A 6,723-nucleotide genomic window follows, 5' to 3' on the forward strand; every position below is an offset into this window, starting at 1 on the left:
ACTTTATCAAAAGCCTCATGGAAGCCCTGAATGCTGTGGTTTGTAGGTCATACAGCATCTAACGCCATTTGAAGAGTAATCAGGTGGAAGCCTGTCTCACCCAGATTTTATCCCTGTCACAGAGTCAGGGATAAAATCCATTGTAGCCCCTCCATGCTGGATCTGGGGTGCTGCGGGGCAGAGACTGCTTCTCCTGACCTGGCAAATAAGGTGCTGTAGATGCACACGGGATGCTGGCACAGCAACACTCCCAAGAGGCTCTGACCCAGCAAAATCCAACCTTGGCACGCAGAGCCAGGGCTCAGGGGCTCCATGTCCGGGCGTGCAAACCCTCTCTGCTTTGTGCTGCAGGTTTCAGTCGTTGAAACCGTGAAGCAGAACACTGCTGGGCCGACCTCGAGCAGCTCTCCCATCTTCTCCGTCCTCCGAGGAGGAGGGGGGGTGGAGGGGGGTGAACCCACCCACCCCACGCACAAACCACTTTGCTTTGGTGGGCCACAGACCCCTCTGTGAGTGCCAAGGTTAATGCACAGCAGAGGTGCCCTCCCAGAGAGGGTTCGCTGCTGAACCCCAGATCTCTTCCTCCAGAAACAAATTGCTCTTCAACTATTGCCATCTTGTGGCGCCTGTGACCCGTTACTTGTTCCTTTTATCTGCTAATGGTGTTGGTGAGAATCAGCAGTGTACACAGGCAATTTTAAAATGAAATGTAAATTAATCAGAAATGCCTACGGAGGAGCCATTAGCATAAATCCAATCAAAGGGCTTTGTTTAACTTGTTAAAAATGACTAAATATTTAGTGAATGTGGGTGGGTGAGGTGATTCTTGCTCACACTAGGGAAGTTTTAGAAGCAAAACTAATGCTGATATTTTAAATGGCTGAACTTAAAAGCAATTTTCTACCCCGAACTCTGCCTCCTCAGTCTATAACTCACTGGAATATCGTCCCCTGTTCAATATCACCTCTAAAATATTATGACAGAACATGCTGAGTTGGAAGGGACCCACAAGGATGATCAAGTCCTGCTCCTGGCCCTGCACAGGACACCCCAAGAGTCACACCTTCTGCCTGAGGGCATCGTCCAAATGCTTCTTGAACTCTGTCAGGCTCAGTGCTGTGACCACTGCCCTGGGGAGCTGTTCCAGCGCCCAACCACCCTGTGGGTGAAAAATCTTTTTCTAATATCCAACCTAAACCTCCCCTGACAGAACTTCAGGCCATTCCCTCAGGTCCTGTAACTGGGCACTAGACAGATCAGTGTCTGCCCCTCCTCTTCCCCTCATGAGGATGTTGAAGACCACAATGAGGTCTCTCCTCAGTCTCCTCCAGGCTGAACAAACCAAGTGACTTCAGCCACTCCTCATAAGGCTTCCTCCTCCAGACCCTTCACCATTCTTGTGGCACTCCTTTGCACACTCTCTAATAGCTTAGTATCTTTCTCATATTGTGGTGCCCAAAACTGCACACAGTATTTGCTTCTAGGAGCAGTCAACTCACTCAAGGAGGTATTTGGACTCTTGTGAGCATTGCAGGCATCTCCTGGCAGTGGGAATTCCCTTGGAGCAAATCCTCCCCATCCCAGTCGTGCCAACGGTGCCCCCCCGGGTGGGATGCTGAGGGTGCAATGCAAGATGGCATCACCAGCAGTGCCAGATCACCCTGACCACCTGTGCTGTGCACCACAAAGATCGCCCTGGGGATGGTAGACTCAACAGCAAGGAGGTATTTTTTACAATGAGAGTGATGAAACACTAGAAGAGGTTGCCCAGAGAGGTGGTACATGCCCCATCCCTGGAAATATTCAAGGTCAGGTTTGTTGGGGCTCTGAACAACCTGATTTAGTTGAAGATGTCCCTGTTCATGGTAGGGGGATTGGAACCAGGTGACGTCTAAAGGCTCCTTCCAAAACAAACCATTCTGCAATTCTATGAATGAGAAATATTCCAGTGCCTATAGGTTTTGTCCAAACTGGTAAGAATGGGAAGGGTTCACTGCTCTGTCCCCAGTGTGATCTGCTGAATGTGAGAAGGTGCACGTGAAGCCAATGTTTGGTGGCAGTTTCAGTGGCACAAGTGGACGTGCCACAGCTCCTTGTATTCCTCTGCTGCAGTCCACCCATCCTGCCTCCACTCCTCATGCTCCCACATTCACAGCAGCTTTTGCAGAGCCACCCTGATCAAACCAGCCCTAAAGTGGAGAAACTCCTTTTTATGGAGCCCACATCTATTCCCTGACTCATCAGTCACATATCTACACTCTAGATGTATGGATAGTGCTAAGAATATTGGTCATAGCAAGGTGTGGCTCTGCAGCTTGGATTAAATCAAAAACTGAGTTAAAAACAACGCTCAGACTTGGCTCTGATGTGACTCCTTGGGCTCCACAGGCATCACTCAAGCTGGCATCAGACAGGGCTTGGGGCAATGCTTTGCATTTGGGAAGAGCAGCTATTTCCTGCTGCTTTGCTCTCTGGAATGGAGTTGCGTCGGGCGAGTGTTAATTGCCTTTCTGAAAATCAAAGCAGCCGGCACGGGGGCTCTTTGCTGGTCTTTGCTTCCCCCAGGCGCTGCCCATCAGCCGCTTTGCCTTCCCGTCTGCACAGGGGAGTACTTCACCTGGAGGGATGTCTCTCCCCAGGGATCCCCAGGCCGCTCCCAGCATTTGCCCCTTTCCACAGCCTTATCCCGTTGTCCAAGCGTGAGGTCCTGCAAAGGCACAAATCCTGGGAAAACACACTCAAAACTGGCTGCAGGGAGGGAAGGAGGAGCAGTGGAATGCAGGGAATGGGAAAGAAATGGAGAAATTGAAAGAATTAATGTGTGATTGTTGCTCTCCCTGAGTGTTTTGGTGTTTTTTTTCTTTTAAATGCTGGGGAAAAAAGCCCTTTAGGAAAGCACCTAAAGCACCGTTACAGCACTTCCCCCTACTGCCAGGTGCACCTGCTGAGTGCAGGGTTGCATTTGGGGGTACGGAGATGTGTGGAACCCTGACAGCCTCCTCCATCCACCCCCCACATCCCAGCCAGTCCCACCAGAGGGGTCTCACCTCCTGGCAGCTTTAAGGATCCATCATTCCAGTGAAACAGCCTTTGCATCTCTTGGTGCATGTAAATCAGGGGCTTTCCAGGAGTTTCTTGAGGGAGCCACTGCCTGTGCCAGCAATCTTTACTCTCTCTACTAGCTGGACTGGGTGCAGGAGAGATGTTTCAGTGCCTCCTCTGCTGTGAGACTGTTATGGCAACACACTCACATCCAACCCTTCAAGGAGATCAAACCACCCAACCCCTGCTTAGGGGCTTGGGTTTGGTTTAGTTTTACTTTTCCAACGGGGAAAACACACCATTGCACAGTGGTTATTCCTGAGGAGATGAGAGGTGGCATTGGGCACACCTGATCTCTTCCAGGGCACCTCACCTGCAGCCATGAGAGCGCTTTGCTGATGTTACACCTGTTTCCCATATAAACCACTTTTCCCCATTTGCTCAAGTTTTAAGTGCCTGGTTGGCACAATTCCTGGTGGGATTCAGCTCTGTTTTGACAGACAACAGCTCGGGCGCATTTAGTGGATCCTAATTACATATTCATCTAATGGATACTGCTGGGGCAGGAGAAGGAGAAGGGGCAGGCACAGACCTAGAGGGCTGGCTGCATGTCACCCTAGGGAGGGAATAGGGAAACTGGGAGCAACAGTGTCCCTCACTCCCATGGCCCTGGTTTCCAGCAGGCAGAACAGGCAGGTTTGCAGAGGTCATTTTGCTCCTTGGAACAGCCGCCTGTTTTCCCTGGGAGCTGTTTGTTTCTCTGCTTGTGCATCCGACCAGCTTCAGTTCAGCATCAACAAGTGCCTGACATCACAAAAAACTGTGGATACCCCATCCCTGGAAGTGTTCAAGGCCAGGTTGGCTGTGAGCAACCTGAAATATTGAAAGCTGTCCCTGTCTTTGACGGGGGGATGAACTTTTAAGGTCCTTTCCAACTCAAACCAGTCTGTGATTCTACAACTGTATGGTTTAAACAGCACATTCACCCTCTGCTGTGCTTTGGCAGCAGGACATTTCCCCCATGGATCCACCTAAACCCCCACCCATCAGTACCAACCCCCCCAGCTACTGCATAGGGCTGGCAGCAGCGTAAAGCAGGAAAATCCTGGATAGAGAATAAGACAGAAGACTCCTTGCCAGAGAAATTATCCGAAGCAGGTGGTTCCAGCTCGGAGGAACTCAATTTATATTCCCAAATGACATGCCGGGAGCTGCTCACAGCTCCATCAACAAGCACAGCACAGGCGAGGCAGATGTTTTGGCGAGTGCCAGCAGCTGGAATAGGATTGCTGGCTCAGCTCGGCTGCACCCATCACTCCAGACAGCAATTTGGGAAGTCAGTATTCGGGGCTCATCCCAAGGGAGCCTGTATCGGGCGGCTGCAGGTCTGGCTGGCGGGATCACACGGCTTGTTCTGAAACAAAGCAAGGTAGCAGAGTGTGGAGCTGGGCAGGAGGAGAGACTCCTGGATTATTTATAGGCTCCAGCCTTGGGAAAAATCTTGGCACAGAAAAGCACAGGCTGTGCTTGGGGCCAAAGTCCATGGTGGTGATGATGGGGTTGTGCCCCCGCCATCCACACTGCAGGAGCAGCTCTGCCCAGGGCATGTCCCTGCCAAAGGAAGCAAATATTTGGGGATGTCCAGGCTCAGTGTGGTGGGATGTGGCTTAGGGACACGAAGCCCTGCAAAGGGAGAAGGACACAAGGAGCATTCTAGTGGGCAATGCGAGGCACGAGGCTTGTCCCCAAAGCAGACATTGCCAGCACAGGTGAACTTCCAGGTCTGGAGAGGGAAGAAGGTGGTTCCCACAAAGGCTGGGCACTGGCACTGAGGGGAGTGTGGCAGAAGCTGCTGCATCACCAAGCCCCGTGTGATTGTTTCATTTTCCATGTGGTGGCTAGTAACAAAGAGCAGCTGCACCCCCAGGCTTGCAGAAGAAAGGGGTCGATGAAATGTTCCCCAGGTGTGACACAGCGAGGATGTGACAGGCCGAGAGAGCAAAGGCAGGGTGGGAATACCAAATCAAGTGCAGTTTTGGAGAGACATAGGTAAATCCATGGGGGGTTCAGCAGAAGCCACCCCTAATGCTACAAGAGGCCATGGGAGAGCACACAGGCACACCTCAGCCACAAAATGCCGCCTACCCAAACTGCCCACAAGGCTTCCCAGAGCCAGGCACACTTCCACCTGAGGTACAGCTCAGCCTCCCCACCCTGGGGACAGCCCTCACCACCCCAACCCAGGGCTGGTGGCTGTTTGTACAAGTCATGTAGATGCCTGGACAAATAAACGAGTAGAAACTGCAAAGTGGACTTTCCCTTGGGGCTTGTGGGGTGGCCAAGTGCAGGAGCAAAGTATGAAACACTGCAAAAGGGATGACGAAGAGACAGATGTTGTGAGGGTGCCTCTTCAGAAGAAGGGTTATAGCACAGTGGTGTTTAACTTCTGCTGCAAAAGCAGCCCGTGGCCTCTGGCTGGGCACACAGCAAGGGAAAAAGGACCAAAACCCCAGCAGCAGCTGTGTGCACACCACCTTCCCCATCTCACATCAAAAATCGATGGAAAATGGGGTCCAGGTGAGTCTAGTCAGACCCCATTGATCACTCATAGGCAGCATCACCCTGTTTGACTGGTACACGGTGGAGGTTGGTAAGGGGCTGGTGCTGTAGCATCGCCCAGGAGCAGAGCACCAGGATCCCTGCCCGTGGGTGCTCCCTCCACGGAGGATGCACACCTGGATGCATGTTGAGCTTTTGATGGGATACCCTTCCTTCTCAGACCAGGGTAAGAGAGCAGAGGAGGCTGCTGTTCTGCTAAGTTCTTTATTTCATAGTCTCATAGCTTTCTTGAAGGCAGAGTTCAAGGGGGTTACATGATAAAGCAAAGCAGCAACAGCAACAGCAGGCAGAAAACAGCTTCTTCTTCTAATTCTAGCTTTTTCTAATTATTTTTTTCTTACAGAAGTGTGGATTATATTTGCTAACTGACCAATAAGATTAACACACGATTCTAGTTTTTCTTAACCTATCCTGGTCTAATTCTAACAGTTGTAAGTCTTACACAAGTGTTACATAGCTATTACACAGATTTGTGTATACAGTTTCTATCAGCTCTTATTGTTTATGTGAACACTCCATCTAAAAAATGTGAACAGTATAATTCTATCTATACTTGGTATGAAGTAAAGAATTCTGTGAAAAGGTAACACTGCTGCAGCAAGAACTGTGTTTAAAGTCTCTGCTACAGCTTTTTAATGTTTAAGGCACTTAGCATATATTTCTCCTAAAAGTTAAAAATCTATATTTCTCTTTCACTTTGGTGTGACTTCATGTATCTCAGCTTGTCCAAAGGTTTTAATTTAACCCCTCTGCTTTGGCTTTCTTCTGGGCTGAGTCCAGAGAAGCTTTCACTCCAACAGGTGCAGGGGATAAATACAGCCTGCAAAAACACAGAGGAAACTGCCCTTCCTTGGACTGCTGTAAACCACAATGGGAAAGTTTAAAAGAAGCTGCCAGGCAGGTGTGATTTACTTGGCTTTTGATAAAATCTCATGTCAGAGACTATTAAAGCACCTTATCAAAGGTTAAAGGGGCAAAGTCCCCATCTGGCATCAGAAAACAAAGACCAAGAACATCTGCTGCTCGAAGCAAAAATGAGCAAACACCAAGGCACAGCAGAGG

Source organism: Corvus moneduloides, chromosome 4 (genome assembly GCF_009650955.1).
Source record: "Corvus moneduloides isolate bCorMon1 chromosome 4, bCorMon1.pri, whole genome shotgun sequence".
Classification (NCBI taxonomy): domain Eukaryota; kingdom Metazoa; phylum Chordata; class Aves; order Passeriformes; family Corvidae; genus Corvus; species Corvus moneduloides.